The sequence below is a fragment of the Chiloscyllium punctatum genome, chromosome 37 (genome assembly GCF_047496795.1).
Source record: "Chiloscyllium punctatum isolate Juve2018m chromosome 37, sChiPun1.3, whole genome shotgun sequence".
Lineage (NCBI taxonomy): Eukaryota > Metazoa > Chordata > Chondrichthyes > Orectolobiformes > Hemiscylliidae > Chiloscyllium > Chiloscyllium punctatum.
This window is the reverse complement of record NC_092775.1, coordinates 38443132-38466084: the sequence shown is the minus strand read 5'-3', so window position 1 is coordinate 38466084 and position 22953 is coordinate 38443132.

Sequence of the window (22953 nt, the reverse complement as noted above, 5' to 3'; positions counted from 1 at the left end):
GAATCTAGTAGCTTTCTAGGAAGCAGACACCTCAGCACCAGGTTTACAACACCCTTGTTCAAGAGAACCAGAACGGAACTAATCCTATTTAAAGGGACGTCTTGTCACAGTAATGTGATACTCATCAATTTGTCAAAATCTTTGAATAGCTTTGGAAATTCTTGTTAAAATTATCTCCCATCTTCAGTCTGAAGCATTGTAACCACTAAGAGAACTAGGCACATACATGAAATAATAAGAAATTCTGATTCCTCGGGATAGATAGTATTTCCTTGGAATTTTGATCCTCTGTCACTAAGATTTATAGTGATTATGCTCATAAGATATGTGCCTCCTGTAACTTGTAGTTTTTTATTTGTTGGTCTGATGTTCATAGAATTTAAACAAAGTGAGCTGTCTGCCAGTGTTAAGTTTAAATTCTGTTCCAAACCCTTGTACCTTTAGATTAATGATCCAGAATCTGGTTTGTCTCTCTTTGATCTCCCTTAGGAATGTGATCTTCATCTTTCATCTGTAACTTTAAATTACTAAACCTTTTGCTTGTTATGTGGTTTCCACGTTTTTTTGGAAAAATCTGGAATTTTTCTTTGCAGGACCGTTTCTTTGTTTTTGAGGAGATGAAGGTGCTGTTAACTTACAATTTGTTTTTTTTGTCCTGTCCTTTTTAGGCATATTTTCCTCAGTCTTCTGAGACATTTGGAGTCTTCCTGCTTTTTCTGAGCTATATCTTAAATGTCTTCTAAGCTCTTGTGTTGCCTTCAGTCTTTCATTTTCTGTCTGTCCCTTGGTCGACATTTTTATTTCAAGTCCGGTCTCTGAAGGCTTTCTCCTTTATCTGCCACTATGATTTATCTTGTGTTTTAAATAAATACTTCTACCTGCACTTTGAGATAATAGTATTAAGCATCTCAGACTAGGGCTGGCTAACCATATGAGATTCCTGAAGTGGCTTTCTCCTATCACTTGCAAAGCTTTTCAAATCTTTATGTTCTGTAATACTCCTTTTGTAAATTATACATAGTCAGTTATCAAATTTAGCTGTCTAGTGTTGTGTCCAAGACCTCCCTCATCACATATTTATTCTATGCTGGGTTATATCATCTGTCATCTTATTGATATCAGGGTCATATGATCAATTCTTCATAATTTACATCAATTCCATTATACTACAAGTTGCTGCTGCAGTAAAATTTCTTCTTTTGATATTTCACAGCTATGCTCTATTTGTCTTCCTAACTTGCCATACATCCAGATTAAGTTTTTGTGTTTCATGACACAGGACGCCCAGATCCCTCTTTGCCACCAAGCTTTGTCTCCATTTAAATAGCACACTGCTTTTCTTCCTGCCAAACTGGATAAATTCACATTTAGCAATATTTCAAATGACATTTCTTTTTCCCAACTCACCAAATCACTTTGCAGACTCTCTACCTCCTTTTGACAACTTACTTCTCTACCCACCTTGGTGGCATTGGCAAGTGTAGCCACCATTCATTTGACACCTTTTTCCAAAACGATAATATAGATTTTAAACCATTGAGGAATTGTCATGATTCCTGTGGTACTCCCACTAGTGATAGCTTGCTGACCTGACAAAGCAATTGGGTTTATAATTTAAGTTTTAGAACTTTAGGATTCAAAATCCCATAATTAATTTGTTCAAAATCAATAAGGCAACAGGAGATAGTCTGGTGCAGTAACTCAGGAAACTTTGCTGAAGTTGTAAATATTACTTATCAAAGCAGGGAAATGACTTTACAAATGTACTTCGGCTCTTGCTTTCTCTTCTGACTTAAAACACAGATTAACAGTTGGTTTCTTGGTCTCTGTCCAATGCTTCAACAAGCTTTCACTCACAACTGGAAGCAGGATAACTTTAACCGTTTTTACCTGCACTTTGATTATCAAATGTTGTTGCTTATTAACTCTTACCAAGCCAAAACACACAATATGATCATTGCATCATTACATTCTGATTGGCTTAAGATCAGCAAGCTTATTGCTAATTGATTTAAGGGATGCATGATAAATCTCTAATTGACTCTTAATTGTGATGAATTTTGACTGTTATTGCCTCTCACTATCTCCTGACTGGTTCCTCAAGTTGTCAATTATCAATCTTCTTCATTAAGTGTTTTTATTGTCATATAAAGATAAATATTCTTTGCCTCTGTCAAAATAAAAAGAGAGGGATATGAGATCTGGACTTGAAGACTAACATCTATGAACTTATGTCTCAATCCTCAGTGATTTGCCGATTAAATCTCTTACTTATCACTGACCATTTGTTTTCCCTGGTTTTGCTCCTGTTATTTTAAATACTTGGAAAAAGTTTGCATTCCTTACCTTACTTTATGATCTTCTGTATAAAGATATGCAAATTTCTAAAAATTGTTAAAATCTGAAGATTATGCAATTGCAAACTTAATTGCTGATTGAGTTTTAGCTGATTACTGTAATCTCTTCATTGGCTGTCTCAAGCAGAAGACTACAATATCAGATTAATCAGTGAATGTACTTTTATTATGTTATTATAAGTTAACTAAGTCAATCATGAAAAGATCATTTACCTTCTAATCCTAAGTACATATTCCTATTTATCCTTATTCTCTGCTTCCAACTTATTAACCAATCCTTTGTCTTTACTGTTATGTTATTCAAAACACCATGGGCTCTATTCTTACGTGCTGTTATAAAGTTGGGTAGAGTAATTGGCAGACAGGAAGTTAGAATTCGGTGTGTGTAAAATTATTAAATGCTAGGGATAAAAGCATTGTGTGGTCCCTTTAAAAGATTTTTCTGTGCTTAGAGATTTAAAATGCAAGTACATTGCAAACTCGAACTGAAGCATTTGTATCAAAAAGTTGTACAGTTAACAGGTCAAGCAGCAGTTTTTACCAGGACAACAGTCTTTTAAATTTAACCAACCAGTTATAACAGGATACCAGTTTGAACTACCCACTTAGGTATCAAAAACCTATGAAATTTAAATCTGATGCATTTGACACCGTAGGGTCAAATTTACATAGGAAATATTGTTATGTCATCACTGGCATAAAAGGGGGCAGTTGAATGAAGATCCCAAAGCTAATTACCATCCGCCAGAGCTAACAACCCTCAACTCTCAAGAGAGAAATTGGCTCTCACAGTCATCTATATATTAAAGAAAACACCATCTAAATAATAATAGTACCAATGTTGAAGACAGAAAAATCGGAGAAGGCATTCCTGACAGAAGATTTGATAAAGAAAGCACAGAATACTCTGGATCACACATAACCTGGTTGTAATTTCAAGAGATTAAATTAATTTTTTTTTGTATATGTGTGGGACTTGTATTTATTGGATCAGCGTACCATTACAATCTTGTTTTATTCAGGAATAGTTAGTAGTTAGAAGGGATTTATTTGGTTTATTAATAGTTTAATTAAATTGTTCACTGGTTGAATTAGATAAATGTAAATTGTTGACTTTGAAGTGAGTGTGGAATTTATTTTACTAGGAGTTGCTGAAAAGCAGGTTATACCACTTTTCATACTCTTTAAACAGATTATGAGGCGAGCTGCTCCTCTTCGTGTGTTCCGGTTTGAGTTCTCAGGAGGGAGGGTCAACCTCTGCTTTATAACAGTGTCAACTATTTTCAAACACCATTTGGAAATCCAAATACACCACATCTAATTGTTTCCCTCTACCCACCGTAGATTTTAATTTGTCATAAAACTCTAGGAAATTAGACACACGTTTTCCTTTTGCACAAATCCATGTGACCTCTGCCTGAAAAAATTGTGATTTTTGAAGTATTCTGTTATAACATAAATCCATATGACAGATATAACTGGGCCATAATTTCCTGCTTTCTGCCTTCCTTCTTTCTTGAATAAAGGTGTTAAATTTACTATTTTGTAATCCATTAGAAATATTCCAGAATCTAAAGTATTTTGGAACATTACAACCAATGTATCTATTATTTGCGCTACCATGTCTTTTAAGATTCTATAATGTAAGCAATCTGGTTCTGTGTACTTATCACCTTTTACATCCAATGGTTTTCTTAGCATCTCTTGCCTATGAAGATGATCCATCCCTTGCCGTCACCTCTTTATCTTAAATCATAATTGGGAGATTTCTAAGTCTTCTTTCATGAAGCCAGACCTAACTTATTTGTTCAAAGCCTCTTTTGTTTTCTTTTCCATGATCAATTCCTCGAGGACTAGCAAACACTATGTTGATTCTGATTACATTTTTCTTCATTAAAAAGGCATTTTTGTTATCTCTAGCCTTATCTGTCTTTGGAATCTTATGCTATAACCTGTTCTAGCATGTATAATCCTCCTTATCTCTGTAACCTCCTCCAGCCCCTACACACTTCCTGAACTCTGTAAACTCCACCAGCTCTTCCAGCCCTCTCTATCTTTGTAATCTCCTCCAACCCCTGCATCTCTCCCTCACATTGTAACCGCTTCTAGTCTCCGCACCATTCGCTATCTACATAACCTCCTCTCCTCTTACACTTTGGAAATCATTACCCAATTTTTGCCTTGCTTTATGAATTTGTTGCTTCCCTTTATTGTACCATATCTCCTTCACTTGATCACTTTCCACCACTATTTATTTTGTGCGGTGGTGGAGGAAGGGAGGACATGACTGTATGGGTAATGGTTGAAAGATGGGGAGCCAGTCAGAGAGATTGAAGGTCAAGGTTTCCTCAAATTAGTCCTTTTTGCAGCAGTGTGGTGTTGGAATATTTCACATAAATTCACCACAGTGGTAAATAAATGTGCAAATAGGGCGATATACCTGTTTTTAAAAAGACTCATATAATGATTCTCATTTATTGATCTGTATAATCCTTACTTAGTAGTAAATGATTATCAATGATTAAATACTCACCCATAATGAATTGAACTCATGGTATCATTGTGCACATTATAAAATTCTATTTCCAGTGCACTTATATTCATGTCAAGTCATACCTCATTGAATATTTGAGCTTAAATTGATAAATGTACTTTTTAAAAACCGAAGAGTAACTTTAAACTGAAAGGCCTTATAGGAAGAGTGTGTTTTTGGTTAGACACATTTTTTACATCCAGACTGACTTTGTGCTATATTCAGCCCAAAGTTTCTGAATAAAGTTAAATTTTTATGCTGACATATTACTAACCCATGATGAATGAGATTTGGTTTCTATCAATTTGAATGAGAGAAACAAAAAAAGATGAAATTGACTGATTAATGTTCAATACTTTGGTAAAACAATTCTATTTCTTTACACACTGGTACTGTTGTATCTCTTATAATTTCAATCTACAGCTCAGTAACTGACCAAATGAAACAGTATGAGACCTTTGCTGCAATATAGTAAGGCCAACTGTCTGTGTCAGAGATAACCAGAACAGAAAGATTTAAACTAAGTATGAATTTTGAAAGACTGAAAACCTGAATCAAACAACATACAACTGTTATCATTGACCAGAACCTGAACTGGGCCAGTGAATATCCCATCTCTACTCCCCACGTCCTGTTCACTATCTACAAATGCACACATATTAGAATTAAAATGGAATAGTCCCCATTTGCCTGGATCATTGCCATTCCAGCAAGCTTGACATCATCCAGGACAAAGCATCCTGCCGGTTTTGAACCCAAGTTAACATTCCTTCCCTCTACCACTGTCACATGGTGACAGCAGTATGTATCATTTACTGCTGGAACTCAGAGGCTCCTTTTTCTGTATCTTCCAACCACCATCTCCTGGGTAAGTAAGGATTAACAATAAATGTTGGCCTAGTTGGTGATGCTTACATCCAATGAAAGTATAAACAAGACCTTACTGTCAGTGGATTATTTAACCTTATAAAGGTAATTGAGCTAAACAGACAAGTTGAGGTTAAGTAGCAAAATCAAACTGGTGATTCAGAGTGACAGACAGGAACATATCTGAATAACTGAATCTATGGAGCATGTTAAGTCTGCAAGCAGAGAGATGATTGTTGAAAAAATAATAGAGGCAAGAAGAGCATAAATCAAGCAACTAACCATTATTATTGTGTTGGGAAAAACCTAACCATAGAAGTTGTTGTGCCAAAGAGTTCAAATGTTATTGTGACATGAAACCTGTACAGATTAATTCAAAAAGAAGCCCTCAAAAGGTACAAATATCCTTGCAATAAAAGATATTGATAATTTGAGTTGCCTTTCTTGGTGAGATCAGGAAACAAATGGAATCTATGGGAGTGCTGAGATCCCAGGAGAGGAAAGCAATACATGGTTTAATTTAGACACAGGTGCAGTGGTCTTTGTTCTTTCTGTTTATGACCTTTTCAGCCAAGATGTATAAGACAACATGGGTCAGGATGTATGGAGTTCAAAGTCAAAGGAAAACTGAATACATAGCTTCAATACAAAAAAGATAAATCACTGAAACTTGTATATGATCCTAAAACAGAGTTGTTCACTGTGTACCTGGATTGACTTAAATATGATTGAACCAGTGGAACTGGAAGCTAAGAACTACATCCTATAAACTTCACTGCTGAATATCCATAGTTGTTGAGAGGATTAGTAAAGCTGAACAAAATGCACCAAATCAAGATTTTTCTTCAGGAGTGACTTGACTGTCTGGAACCCATAGTTGGCTTCGCCCTTTGCAGGTATCTTTACAAGGTTGTGATATGTTTGAATTTAAAGCTGGCTGCAAATTGCTAAAGTATTTGTTACGACATGGGGTAAATCCTTCTGCTAATTTAAACAAGACACACAGAAAAGCTCACCTTGCCTCATTATCTTTAAAAGTATGAGTGACAAAGAACTACCCAAATCTCACTATTTAAAGAAAAATAATTAACAATTTATTCTTTATCTCCAAGAAAAGAAACAGAACATTAAACAACAACTATCGACACTGTAAGCCTCCTTTGTCGGATGGAATTATCTACTTCCCACTCTACAACAATATACGATCTGATAAAAACCCCCGATGAAGTTTTACAAAAAAAATTCAAATTTCAAAACCAGTCAGATGGTTGATTCTCCTCTGTATCTTCCTGTCTTCTTTTCTTCAGCCTTCTGCTTCACAGATTTCATCTAAAAAGGTACCTTTCAGAGAGCGTCTCCATGGGCAGTTTGTATTGGTGCTCTTTGCCACTCTGGCTAACTGTTCAAAATGCCCAATTTTTATAACCCAAAACATTGGATCATCAAAATGAGTAAAATTCAAATTCTATTGGATTTTGGTATCTTGGGGCATAATTTAAAGTGGCTGAATTTGAATTTGTTATGTAACATAGCAACTCAGCTCAGCTAATTGTTTCACAGCCAAATGTAACATATTTAAAATTTTGCAGCACACTCTGTGCTTGTTAAGTCCTTGCCAGCTTTCACTTTCTCTTAATGGTACAGTAAACTCCTACAACTTCATAACACATTCATTAGTGAATTATTTTCCATTGCCCAAGATGGCGACATTTGGGAAACCATGCATCACAAATATTTCCTGAAAGACACTGATAATACATCTGTAGTGGTGGTGCATAACCTCTTCATCTCTATTCACCTTAAAAACAAACTGAATGCAATACAGTAATTCCTGCTAACCATCATTAATTCTGTGTTCACATGTTACTATGGTCTGGCAGGAAATGTTGTATCAATAGCTGTCATCACTCTAGACTGTAAATTTTATAATTGAGTATGAGATCTTCAATGTCTTTGAAGATCCCGGGCCACCAGATCACTGACCAGGCTCTAGCCCAGCACTTGGTGATCTCCAAGTCCCTGGTGTAGGATATCTTCCCATCATGAAGCCACAATAAGCATTCACCATTCAGCAACAAATCATCCACAATTGTTAAATGCTGTTGGTTCTCAAAATATATTTGCATGGATTATCCACTGATCCTGTGCAATTTTTGGCACAATGCTGACAAATTGAGAGACATTTGTTGTTTCTGTTTGTATCATGTTTGGTTGAGATGGTTATATCTAGCTGTCCACTGCTGTCAAAGCCTAAGAAAGCATTGTTCTGGAGAGAACATTGTCTGCTATTTGCTCTGCACATGTACTTTTCATAAGTGAATCTTATTGATAGTTTGGGGGGAGGGGGGAAGTTAAAATCTTGGTGTTCATGGAGACATCCTCACTAATTCTCTCTTATCTAGTCTCATCTAGCAGGGAAACCAATGGTTGTTGTCTGTCTCTATTGCCACTTTCAGAACAAGGATCTAGTCCAAAAATCTCTTACGAGCCCAAGTAAGCAAGACAGCTTCCTCTCATTGACACCGTGTCATGGTTCTATGTCTGAAAATGCCTTTGATGCATAATAGATGAGTTTCAAACATCTGGTTGCTCCTGCAAAGTCTCTGCTCCCACACCTTCAGCAGCTATGACGGCTGGAAATATGGATTGCACCAGTTAGGACATCTATTCACCATCAGCATGTCCTTCATTCTCCTAATACAGATTCCACAATGATCCTTGCATTGTCTTTGTGAGATATCTCAAAAATTCTGTAGTAGCCTCAAAGGAGACAAGATTTTTGCCAACTGTTTATCAATCTCTAAAAATCATTGTCAGTTATGAACTGACTTTGCAATTGGAACTCCCTGAGGGCTGGCTGTGAGTCTCCCATTATTCCATTACCATTGATGATCTGTCCCAAGAAGTAAATTGATTAATTGGAGAGTTCACAAGAATATTTAGGGTGTGCCTTTGCACTTATAAGAACTTTAAGACTACGAACTCTCTTTGATCATGATCCTCAAATGTTTTGCTGCATATAAATTTGTCATCTGTTTCATATGACTCATTGAAGACCTTTATAAAATATTGAATATAGTTTGTTTAAAACAAAACTTCTGGGGTCAACATGATCTTAAATGGCAGCATATTGAATCAAAATCTCTCAAATGGATTTGCAGATGTGCTAAGCTTGATCGCTTGTCCAAAGCGACTTCTTAGAATCGATTGTTTTATTCAACAGCTATTTTTGGATGATGTGGCTATATGTTCACAGACAAACATAGAAATGGGGTGATTTCTCCTACAGTGAAAGTGAATACTGCAGATGCTGAAGATCAGAGTCAAGATTAGAGTGGTGCTGGAAAAGCACAGCAGGTCAGTCAGTAACTGAGGAGCAGGAAAATCGACATTTCAGGCAGGACCCCTTCATCAGGAAAGAGGAATTTCTCCTATCACTGCCTTGTTCAGCTGAGTGAGATCAACACAAATTTGGATGGGCTCATTATGCTTCAGTAAAGTAACAACCCGAGGGTGCCACTTGGTTAGTTTGTAACTGGGGAAATGATATCTCTTCTGGTCATCTCTACAAGTTATTTCTAAGCTTGTGTCATCAAAGAATGCAAATATTCCTCGATGTACAGAGATGTCATGATTTAGCATCTTTCTTCTGTGTGAAGCTGTATTTGGCATTGAGTTTCCTTCATCCACTGAATAATTTAGATATTCATGTTCAAAGGAACTCTGTCACCTGCTGTTTAATCTCTGAATCTTTGAAAAAGGGTTGAGGTATGCATTCCTGCTCAAAACTGAGCTTGTGGAGTCCATAAAAAATTCTCTCTCCATTGTGTGTTACATCTATGTTCCTTACTGTCTGATGCCCTTTAAGTTGGAGAGTGGCTTGGAGCATATCTTTTAATCTTAAGTGCAATTCTTTTGAGTTCAGGTTGTTAAACTGCTGTCAGCTATAGACAGTTATTTTCTAAAATTATCCAATCATTGACAATATAAGTGAAACCCATACCCCTGTGTCAAGCTGAAATTAGTGAGATGCAAATTGGCTCAAATATCCTCTTACCAGAAGACTAGGTCTAGATCAGTGAGTGACCCTCAAAACAGTTCAGGTCTTGTCTTTTATTGTAGACCTCTCAGCTTTGGCTTCACTTTCTCTCTACATGGCTTTGTCTCGAGTCAAATCTTCTTTTGACTGTAATAAATCTGACAAAGATTCATTAGTAATTCTTACAACAATTTGAACTCTTAAGATAAAGTTAAGATATGAACTCTGATTTTGAATCTTAATAGTTGTAGTTTTCCACTAAACTGGAGAGATCTTTAATTAAATGATTTATAGATTCCTCTTGATGCTGAATGCTTTTGTTAGATCTTCTTCTTTTGTTATTATTTGTTCATTAGAGGTTAAAGTTATCCCCAAAGGTTTACATTACTACATAAAAATATTTGTTATGCTTTTTACACCTCGGTCAGCTAAAATGTCATCAGTTACACTTCCAGTTGTGGTCACAAATATTAAACTTACCTAGATTCTCATTTAGTACCTGGATGTTACTTTGTATTTTATTATGTTTTCTCCAAGATGTTAAATTCTGTACTCTGCAAGGACCATTTGCATGGCTTACAAGGCTTCTAATTTTGCAGTAATAGCAGTGTTGCTACTTGTGCTGATACTGGAGGGTATTCCTGTAGTTTTGTAGTGAAAATAGAGGATTTCCCAACTTTTCACTTGCAAAATGTACCTCTTTTATGGCTTCTCCAGTGGAATTTCGCTGTTTGAACTCTAAATAAATTGTTCCTGTTTCCTTAACAGTTTTACTGTATGATTCCCACTGCTTGTGACATTGAAAATGATGTCCATTTTAATAACAAATTATCTTTTTTCTGGCTGATCACTATTGTACGTACCTTTAATAATCCCTGCTTCTTTTACCATTTTTCCTGAATGATCCTTGTTTCCATGGATTCAAAGGACACTTCCACCTTTATTGCTGTTTAAACATTTGATTTCCTGCCTTGCTACAGATTTAATGAAATCTCCTAATCTCCTCCTTTTGTTAGACTTTGCCTTTTTAAACATTGATATGCTCTTTTATTGCTTTAATTCAGGCTTTGCTGATCAGCAATCATAGTTTGAATTGCTTCTGTGGGCTTTGATTTCCATGCTGTGTAGTACCTGCTCGCAACACTTGCTCTGAGCTGCAAGTACTTCCTTTACTTAAAGCTCTCCTAGCCTGTATCTCTGTGATATTTTTTAAAAGCCTTCCCCCACCCACCATAAATGTGAAGTATATTCACAAAGCTTAAAATGCGCATTCATTTTCTAACTGCAGCCTGCTCTTATAGATCATAATCATTGTGGTGTACAGTACAGAATAAAGGCCTTTCATTCTATCAAGTTTATGCTGGTCAAATTTGCAGCACTGGTGCCCAATGTGATTGATAACTGCCTTTTAGTGACTAATGCTTCAGCTCCAGGGAGTTCATAACTCTTCTTCTGTGGCATGTCTCTTATTGAGTCTGAAGTGCTTTTACCATTGACTGTTTTGGTGAACCTTGTCACAAGGATTTTTTTTCTGCAGTGTTCTTGGATGTTCAGGTTCTCCCTGCTGCTGATTGCTGATTGACTATATGACTAGGATTTTTAAAGCAGTCCGAATAATCGTCAGATCTCTACCATTGCAATATATGGTTTGAGGCAGACAAATGTAATCTCCAGAGTTGAAAAGTGTGGCAGTGGAATAGCACAGCAGGTCAGGCAGCATCCAAGGAGCAGGAGAGTCGATGTTTTGGCATGTTATACCCAAAACCTGACTCTCCTGCTCTTCAGATGCTGCCTGACCTGCTGTGCTATTCCAGTGCCACACTGACCAACTCTGACTCTTCAGCATCTGCAGTCCTCAATTTTCTTTCAAATGGAATCTCCACTACTGCTCACCATGTCATATGAGTAATCATCATAGGGGTCACTTTTTATTGTATGGGGGTATCTGCATTATTAAAAGACATGGAGATGTTTTACTGTCACCAGTCTCTTTCAGAGTAAGAACTTACAGTGCCAACTTGGTCTGGCATGTGTTATCAGCTGTGTATGAATTATCCTGACATAATATTCATTGTTGCAGAGACAACAAGGAGCACCTGGATAGTAGGTTTGACTGCTTTGAGATCCTAAGCTGTTCAACTACCGGGTTCATCAGTGATAATCATAGCAGGTACTGCCCAAAGCACTCCACAGTATTGACTTTTTCAGACCCTTATATCATTTTACAACAGAAATAATGTGGGGGAAGGAGGATAAATACCATTCTAAAGATGTGGAACAATGACAAATATCACAAGACACATAATCTACCAGGCTGACAACCAATGATCCTGTTTTAGATTTGAGACCAAGCTCATTATAGATAAGATGTAAAACAGATATCATATCCATGGTCCTACATCACTCAAATTTAAAATAGTATGGTGCAATACAATAGATCTGTATTAGTTTCTACATCGAAGTAGCCTTCTCCACGATCAAAGCAGTGGTCAAGATAGGCAAACAGACCAGAGACACAGCATTGATCAAGATACCCCAGTAACTGTTTGACTGCTTAACTAGACTATCTGTCAATTCTTCTTCTGCCAAACAGCATCTGAGAAACCAAATGAAATAGTAGAAGTCAAAAACATCCTCCAAAGGAGCTGAAAACAAATTGGGGCCCAGTAGTAAAATGCCACTTCAGTTATTGCTGTTAAAAAGGAATTGAGAACAAAGACTTTGGAGAAAGCTGGTTTGTAATATATTGAGCAGAATAAAACAGTTGGAGGGATGTCACAGAGTGGGTTAAGTCTGACTGTGTGATATACCAATGAGACAGTATACATCATCACAAGAAGTAATGCAATGACATATGGTTTTACATTATCATGACAATATGAAGCCTCTGGAAGATATTTCTAAAATAAAGTTGTTTTCATTACTTCAGAGTAATATTTTTCAGCAGCAGAAAGGGGAAAATAGACAATATTGTTAATGGCAGGGAGGAGGGTTGGTGCAGGTCTGGTAGGAGGAAAATTGACAGTATAGGCTTCTTGTAATCACAAGAAATGGACCAGCAGTTAGAAGATGTTGCATGATATAGTCAAATGTATTAATTTGAATGTGATTGGATAATTTAGTTACCTGTACAAATTTGGAATGTAAACTCTGCAAACACAGTTAGAGATGTAGGTGAGTAAATGTGTTTGATTGGAAATTATTATCTTTAGGAATAGTTGATGGGATGCTTACTGTCTTTAAAATAATGTAAAACCTTTGTTCTTGCAGTAAAGATTTAAGCTCTATATACATATTTTGATATGTACATCTCCATTGCATGCAGGAATAAACACTTAAGCAAAGGAACCTGAGTCTCATCTGGTCCTAGACCATTTCCAGCTAGAAGGACAAAGGCAACAGATATATGTAAGTTCCTTGTTGTGGTTCTGTTCGCCGAGCTGGGAATTTGTGTTGCAGATGTTTTGTCCCTGTCTAGGTGACACCCTCAGTGCTTGGGAGCCTCCTGTGAAGCGCTTCTGTGATCTTTCCTCTGGCATTTGTAGTGGTTTGAATCTGCCGCTTCCGGTTGTCAGTTCCAGCTGTCCGTTGCAGTGGTCGGTATATTGGGTCCAGATCGATATGCTTATTGATTGAATCTGTAGATGAGTGCCATGCCTCTAGGAATTCCCTGGCTGTTCTCTGTTTGGCTTGTCCTATAATAGTAATGTTGTCCCAGTCGAATTCATGTTGCTTGTCATCTGCGTGTGTGGGTACTAAGGATAGCTGGTCGTGTCGTTTCGTGGCTAGTTGGTGTTCATGGATGCAGATCGTTAGCTGTCTTTCTGTTTGCCCTATGTAGTGTTTTGTGCAGTCCTTGTATGGGACTTTGTACACTACATCGGTTTTGCTCATGCTGGGTATTGGGTCCTTCGTTCTGGTGAGTTGTTGTCTGAGAGTGGCTGTTGGTTTGTGTGCTGTTATGAGTCCTAGTGGTCGCAGTAGTCTGGCTGTCAGTTCGGAAATGCTCTTGATGTATGGTAGTGTGGCTAGTCCTTTGAGTTGGGCATGTCCTCGTTCCGTTGCCTTTCCCTTAGGCATCTGTTGATGAAATTGCGCAGGTATCCGTTTTTGGCGAATACATTGTATAGGTGTTCTTCTTCCTCTTTTTGCAGTTCTGGTGTACTGCAGTGTGTTGTGGCCCTTTTGAATAGTGTCTTGATGCAACTTCTTTTGTGTGTGTTGGGGTGGTTGCTTTCGCAGTTCAGGACTTGGTCTGTGTGTGTGTCTTTCCTGTATCCTTTGTAGTGAATTCTCTGTTAGGTGTTCTCTGTACCATCACGTCTAGGAATGGGAGTTGGTTGTCCTTTTCTTCCTCTCTAGTGAATCGGATCCCTGTGAGTGTGGCATTGATGATCCAGTGTGTGTTCTCTATTTCTGTTTTTAATGATTACAAAGGTGTCATCCACATATCTGACCCAGAGTTTGGGTTGAATTTGCGGTAAGACTGTTTGTTCTCCTCCAAGCCGTTCAGCATTCGGACTTGGAAATATATCACTGTTCCTTCATTATCACTGGGTCAAAATCCTGGCATTCTTTCCTATGGGCATTGTGGGTTTGTATATAGCACATGGACTGCAGTGATTCATGAAAGTGGGTCTCCAACATCTTCTCAAGTGTAGCTAGGGACAGGCAATAAATATTCAGCAGCCAGCGACACCCGCCTCCTGCAAGTGAAAGAAAAGATAAATAAGCTTTTTATATATTTTATATACATTTTAAATCTGGAGTTAGTGCCTTTGTAAAATAATAAAATGTGTTTGAAAATAATGTGAAAATCTGTGTTGTGATCCAAATAATTTGGAATCATGATGTGTCCATCTGTTCTTTTTAAATCATTGCCTTTCCTTAAGCTGTACTGATCAGCCTTGTATTGACTTTCCTTTGCCTTGATATCAGCCTGAGATATCTCTGAAAAATGCAGAGAAATGATTGCCAGTTATGGTTAAATAATTGATTACCAATTGGAATGGATTGTCATTTTAGTAATATCAGAACAAAGAACAAAGAAAGTTTACAGCCCAGGAACAGGCCCTTCGGTCCTCCAAGCCTGAGTCGATCCAAATGTTTGTCTAAACCTGTCGGTCAATTCCTGAGCATCTGTATCCCTCTACTCCCCACCTACTCTTGCATTTATCCAGACGCATCTTAAATGAATCTACCGTGCCTGCCTCTACTACCTCTGCTGGCAACGCGTTCCAAACGCTCACCACCCTCTGTGTGAAGTATTTGCCATGTGTATCCCCCTTAAACTTTCCACCTCTCACCTTGAAAGCATGATCTCTCATTATTGAATCCTTCACCCTGGGAAAAAGCTTGTCTCTATCCACCCTGTCTATACCCTTCACGATTTTATAAACCTCAATCAGGTCCCCCCTCAATCTCCTTTTTTCTAATGAAAATAAACCTAACCTGTTCAACCTTTCTTCATAGCTAGCACCTTCCATACCAGGCAACATCCTCGTAAACCTTCTCTGCATCCTCTCCAAAGCATCCACATCCTTTTGGTAATGTGGCGACCAGAACTGTACACAGTATTTTAAATGTGGCCGAACCAATGTCTTGTGCAATTTTAACATGACTTGCCAGCTCTTATACTCAATACCCCGTCCAATGAAAGCAAGCATACTATATGCTTTCTTCACCACTCTATCCACCTGTGCAGCAACTTTCAGGGTACAATGGATCTGCACTCCCAGACCTCTCTGCCCATCTACTTTTCCCGAGGCTCCTCCATTCATTGTATAACTCACTTTCGAATTAGTCTTGCCTAAATGCATCATCTCACATTTGTCTGGATTGCAATCCATCTGCCACTTTTCCGCCCAACTCTCCAGTCTATCTATATCCTCCTGTATTCTCTGACAGTCCCTTTATGTTTCTGCTACTCCACCAATCTTCGTGTCATCTGCAAACTTGCTGATCATACCAACAGTGCCCTCGTCTAGATCATTTATGTATATTACAAACAACAGTGGCCCCAGCACTGACCCCTGTGGAACACCACTGGTCACCTTTCTCCATTTTGAGAAACTCCCTTCAACTACAACTCTCTGTCTCCTGTTACTCAACGAGTTCTTTATCCACCTAGCTAGAACACCCTGCACACCATGTGACTTCACTTTCTCCTTTAGTCTACCAAGGGGAACGTTACCAAACGCCTTATTAAAGTCCATGTATATGACATCAACAGCCCTTCCTTCATCTAACAACTTGGTCACTTCTTCGAAGAACTCTATTAAGTTGGCAAGGCACGATCCCCCCCTGCACAAAACCATGTTACCTATCACTGTCTATCAGTGTGAATTTCAATTTCATTATGTAAAAAATATACATTGTAGAAATCTATGGAATAACTTCTGAAACAGTCATTCAATAAATTCATAGAGTCATAGTCATACAAAATGGAAACTGAATCTTTGGTCCAACTAGTTCATGCCAAACATAATCCTAACTAAACTAGTCTCATCTGTCTGCGCTTAGGCCATATCTTTCCAAATCTTTCTTATTCATGTACTTATCCAAATGCCTTTTAAATATAAATCTGCATTGCATCTGGTACAGTTACATGAAGATGACAAACCCTTGATTTGCTATTTTAACTTGTGAATCATTTTTAAATGTCTTGTAATGTACATTAGGGTCCTATGGTAAAAAGACAACCTCCATTAACTCAATGTTGACCACGAAATAATGTAAAATAAATTCTGTGGAAATTATTGATGTATATCATTTTTATGTGGAAATACTTGCCAAAAAATAAGGTTGGTCATCATTTTCTGATGAAATTTTCTTGAACCATTTAAGGATTATTTAATTGATGCCATTTAGTCAAAAAAAAAAGCAAATGTTTGAACCAATTTGATGAAACAAGCCATTTCCTAACAGCCTTGTACAAATCATTCAGTTAACTTTATATTAGTAGGTTTTCATTAATTTAAATGCCCTGTAGAATGTGTTATGTATGCTATTATCGTGAATTTTACATATCATATTTAATTTTGTATAAACGTTTGGGCTAGGGAAACAGGTCTGAAAATAATTCCCTTATTTTAGAGAAATTTTTACTTTTGAATTCCAAATTTTCTAATGCCCTTTTCTTCATGGTAATTATTATCAAAGGCTCTGGAGCCAAGCTTGCTTTCAGATTATAATTATCTAATATTAATGTGAGGAATATTGCAGATGATCAAGCTATTTTATTTAATATTCTTTTGATTTAGTGCTCAGAATTTTAATTTTTTCTCAGTGTAGTTATACAGAGGGCACTTTAGCTATGGCTGCAGAGTGGAAATTCAGGAAGGAAATTTGGGCACATTGGAAACAACAAAGGCTTTGAGCTCAGAAAATAACCTGGTAATGTTGAAAACATGCTCTCCAGAGTCCTGACCCAAGTTGTTCCAGTACAACGACTGAGCAAGGTGGAAAATTGCTATGATTTAATCTATTCACACAAAACAAAAGTAAAAATTTAATCAAGCTAATTACTGCCCCATCGAACTAAACTCAATTAGCAGTACATTTTCATTGATACTGCAGTCAAGCATCAGGTACTTATCATCAAGCTGTTCACAAAACTGAATGGGAGGGGGGAGTGTGAAGTGGATGCAGAGGTTCTGTGTGACTTGGTCAAATTGAGTGAGTCAACAAGAATATGACGGATGAAGTATAATGCGAGATTAGCCACCTTGGTAGTAAAAATGGGAGAGAAGATTATAGTCTGAATGATAGATTGGGAAAGAGGAAGGTGCACCAAAACTTGGGTATCCTTCTACACCAGTCACTGAAAGTGAGCATGCAGGTGCAAGAGGCAGTGAAGAAGGCAAATGGTATGTTGCCTTTCATAATGAGACGATTTGAGTAAGCAACAAAAATTCCTTTCTGCCTCTGTACAGAGACTTGGTAAGAGCACATTTAGAGCAATGTGTGTAGTTTTGGCCTCCCTCTCAGAGGAGGGATGTTCTGGCTATGGAGGGAGTGCAACAAAGGATTACCAGACTGATTCCTGGGATGGCAGTACTGATGTATGAAGAAAGATTGGCTCAGTCAGGATGATCTTTCTTGAAGGTTAGAAGAAAGCAGGGGGTTCAAATAGAAACTTATAAAATTCTAATAAGACTAGATAGGGAAAACACAGGAGGAATGTTCTCGATAACTGGAAAATCCAGAACCAGGGATCACAATCTAAGGATATGGGGTAGGCCATTTAGGAATAAATTGAGGAGAAAAGCTTTCATTGAAGAATGGTGAGACTGTGGAATTCTCTGCCTCAAAGTAGTTGAGGCCAAAATATTGAATGCTTTCAAGAAGCAGGTTAGATATAGTTTTGGAGGTTAGAGGGATCAAAGGGTATGGAGAGAAAGTAGGAACAGGGGCTGAGTTGGAAGATCAGCCATGAGCACATTGAATGGTGAAGCAGGCTTAAAGGGCTGAATGGCCTACTCCTTCTATTTTCTATATTTCTGTGTTTCACTGATGCACCACTTAGGATTCACCAGAATCCAACATTCCTCCTTGATTTGGTGGACCGTGCAATGTATTTGTTTAAGTTTGTAGTCCGTTAGCCTTTTTGTTCAACAATGTACACAGAACCATTTAAAGGTACCAACTTGTGTGTGAGGCCAGTGCAGAGCTTTCAGGTTGTTTGCCAGGTTTGTTTGGGTGGAACAATGCTCAGGAGTAATTAGCTCATTGCAGCCGTACCCAAACACGGACAAATGAAATGAATAACTGACTTCCCTTAAACTTAAGAGAGCATTCGACCAAGGAAATTTTGTAAAATTGAAATCAGTGGGAATCAGGGGAAAACAATCCACTGCTTAGATTCTGGATTAGTGGTGCTGGAAGAGCATAACAGTTCAGGCAGCATCCAAGTAGCTTCGAAATCGACATTTCGGGCAAAAGCCCTTCATCAGGAATAAAGGCAATGAGCATGAAGCGTGGAGAGATGAGCTAGAGGAGGGTGGGGGTGGGGAGAAAGTAGCATAGAGTACAATGGGTGAGTGGGGGAGGGGATGAAGGTGATAGGTCAAGGTGTCATTTGGGGGTAACCTCATGGGGTAACTGCTTTTTTTGTGCTTTCCTCACCCTGACCTCTTCAGTCCAGGGAGGAGTCCTTGATACCTTCTTGACCAAAATCCCTGACTTATTTTCAAGTCTAGGAGACATCCTCCTTCTGCTCAGGACTATGTATGTTCCAGTAGCCAAATTGTCCAGCAGCTCTTGGGGGTGGGACATTACATTTTTGAGGAGTGAAAGTCCAACTCTCAGGTAATTTAAGAAATACATTCCTGTGTAAAATTCACTGCCTGGGTAACATTCAGGCCTGTGTTATCTGGCAAAAAACATCTGAAATGAGAGGATCCATTGCCATCTCCTCTTAACATTCAATAGCATCGTTATCGCTGAATGTTCCATCATTGACCAGAAACTGAAGTGATATGAATACTATTGTTCCAAGACCAGGCTAGAGGCCAGGAATATTATAGCAAATGATTCAGCTACTGATTCCCCATTGTCCAGAATCTACAAGGTACAACCAGGCATGTACTGGCATAATTTCCACTTGTCTGGGTGAATACTGCTCCAGCAACACGAGAAACAGTCCCAAGAGAAAACAACCTGCTTGGCATGCACCAACTATTCTGAATCAGCCTTCCCTCCTTTAGCAGGGCATAGGTAGCACAAACATTGCAGTAACTCATCAAGTTTCTTTTGACAGTACCTTTCAACATGTAACCTCTACTGTCTGGAAAGACCAGGGCAGTAAATGTTGGGAACACCGCCCCACCTACCAAGATGTGTTCCAAGTCACACATTTATCCTGACTTGGTAATACATTAGCATATCTTCACTGTTGATGCATCAAAAACTTGGAATTCCATCTCCAAAAACATTGCAGTGGTACCTACACCCAGCAGTTCAAGAAGATAGCAGCAGCTTTAAGGTGTAAGACAGTAGTTCTTAATCATCTACCTGATCACATCACAGGCAGTAAAAAGATTTTATCCATGAAAGCCATACAGGAATTCAATCACGTTCTGAATTTTTGGTTACCAAAACATTTCTGGTTAGCAAGTCAAATCCTTGTCCATCCCTAAGCATAATCATTACCTTCTCAAGGGCAAGCAGGTATGTCCACATCTCAAGATTGAATAGAAAGGAGACAACTTTTCATCTATTTGCATCTTAAGTGTAACGAGACCCAATGAGTCAATTGTTTTTTGACGCAAGTTTCATCTGAGTGATAGATTGGCAGATTACAGCTGAAATCACCTCTTCAATTCTGTTTTGGATGAATCCACGTGAAACATAAATTACTTGCTTGAAGGAAATATTGAAAGTCAAATGGCTGTTCAAGAATTTTAATAATTTTCTAAAGTAGAAATATTAGTTCAATGTCTAAAAAATCATACTCTTAAATGCATTTGACTGCATAATTTACTGTTTCTAGAACTAGAATAATAAAGGTGATTTTAAAATTTTGGTTCTCTCATTATTGAATCTGAGGAGTTATAGTTCAGGACAATAGCAAGCATTAAAAAGAATGAAAAGCCGAACCCAAGCACGTCAAAGAATAATGATTAGATGATCCTTTATTTGAAATTCAGGAACCTGAATTCAGGTGGAGAAGAGAAAGACTAAGTATATTGAGGAGCTCATGGGACGATCATCAGAGTATGAAATTGATTCATGACTACTGAAGAACAGGATTGTTGTGCCGAACAAAGTTACTTTAGTTGAGGTTGCCAAACTTCTCGCCTTCAGGTTCACTTGAGTATAACTAGTTCCAGATCAGTTTAAGTGGGAGCTTGCTATCAATGAGACCCAGGAAATATCCCACAGCTTCTGTCGTAAAAGCTGGTCATTTAAAAGGCACCTTCATTTCTTGGAGCAGAAAAAAATTGCTTTGAACAAACTCAAATGTTATATAACCTTATCACTTACTTCACTTCTTTGATGTATTTGGCATGCATATCTCAACTATGAGTAATGGCCTCATTTATTCTGCTTCTTTGCAGAACTAATTGGCACACAATATTCACTAACAGCATCCACCAGGGTGTCTCCGCTTCATAAAACCCATTATTACTTACGAGGACACGGCTGTGCAGCTTATGGATACTAACACAGACATTGCTGTGACAGATGGCAAGAGCTGCTGCACATTGGCAGGTTAGTAACCGAGATCCTTTACTATTGCCCGGGCTGCATATATATAATTTGCAGAAATTTCTGGCTTTCAAATTTTGAGGATCCACAATAGATCTCAAGATAAGAAGAAACAGCAATGAGCTTTGTGCAAAGCAGAAGGCACTTGGGAGGTGGCAAGGAAAGATAGCTTTTTAGAATTTCAAAATAAAGTTTATGCTTCATAAACAATCAAGAGAAATAGACAATGATGCGCTATTAAATTCATCTGGCAACTACAAATCAATTTATTTCTTCTGTTTACTATTCCTATATGGCATGATTTCAGCATTAGTAGACAATGACTGCTCTGCTCATGTGCTCAGAGGGGCAACACAGTAGCAATGCTGCCTCACAGTGCCAGGACCCCAGTTCAATTCCACCCTTGGCCAAATGTCTATGTGGAGTTTGTACATTCTCCTTGTGTCTGCGTGGATTTCTTCTGGGTACTCTGGGTTAGGTGGATTGGCCATGCTAAATTACCCATAGTGTCCTGAGATATACAGGCTAGGTGGATTAGCCATGGGAAATGCAGGGATAAGATAGGGTAGTGGCCAGGTCTGGGTGGGATACTCTTGAGAGGGCCAGTGTGGGCTGAATGGCCTGCTTACACAATTCTATAATTCTATGCTTTTTGCTGATCCCTCTATATTTTGGAGCCTATGAGGATCTCACTGTGAGCTGTTCTACCTCTAGCTATGGAAGAGATTACTTGGCTGTTAGGATAGGAGTCGACTGAATTGCTTTGAACAAACTCAAATGTTATATAACCATATCACTTACTTCAAAGGGGGAGCATGAAAAGTAAGACTTGGAAAGAAACATAGAGTTCATGCTGGAGCTCCATTTTAAATTATACAAGTGGAGTCAGGGCGGTGTCTGCCATTTACAATATTTTTTGGTTTTCCTTCTGAATGTAACAAGGGACCAGAAGTAGAAACACTTTGAACAGAATTCCACTTATCTACCTTCTCTCTCCTGATCCACTGCACTTTCATGCTTGCTGGGAGCTGGAGAACATTTAGCTGCATTTCAATGAGATACTGGCCTTCCAAGTGTTCCTCAATCCTGTTTAGAATAGCTGTGTACAGGTGATTGGTGGGAAGGCAAGGATGCAATCTGCTGCACCTACTGCTCCATACATGAGGGCTCACTTTCTGTTGATGTTGACATCAGCCTGACATGTGTCAGATGGTCTCACCAGTCATGTATAGTGTCTCTAGAAATGCTAACAGAACCTTTCGCATTTTCCATTGTGACTGCAGATAAGCCCTTTCTGTTGATGACACTAAAGGCTCAGCATCTTCAGTTAAACAGTATTTAAAGAGTCCTGCAAGCTCCAATAAAGCTCTATTGGAGCTCAATCTCCATCTCCATCTCCTGTTCACTTTGTGTTGTAGTTATGAACTAGGAGCAGGAGTCGGTCACTCGGCCGTTTAGGTCTGCTCTGCTACTCAATAAGACCATGGGTGACCTGCTTTTAACTTCAACTCCAAAATATGCATCATCATGTGACAATCTGATGACCTGTTTTGGAGGTTTTGTAAAGGTGTATGTTTCTGCCTGTGCTGGTGGAGGGTGAGAATGAGTCATATGATTGTGTATTGTCAGGAATGATTAGCCTCCATTTGAGGAGTCTTCATCCTGTTCTGACCCTACTCCTCAGAAATGCTTGTAAAGCCTGTGGTAAGAGGAAAGGCATGAATTAGAACTGACAAGGTAACTGGATTCTGTGGCACTATTATGTGGTTCACCTCATTTCAGTGATTGCTGATATTGTCTACATGAGTCCGTGTTGGTTGTCTCTGACCCTGTTATAGGTTATGCTCTCATTAAACTGAAAAAAGAAATTCTCTCCACCTTCAATGGCCAGATATGTCAAGTCTCCCCAGATTACTTCAGTTCCTGTGTGTCAAGCTGACTGGAGG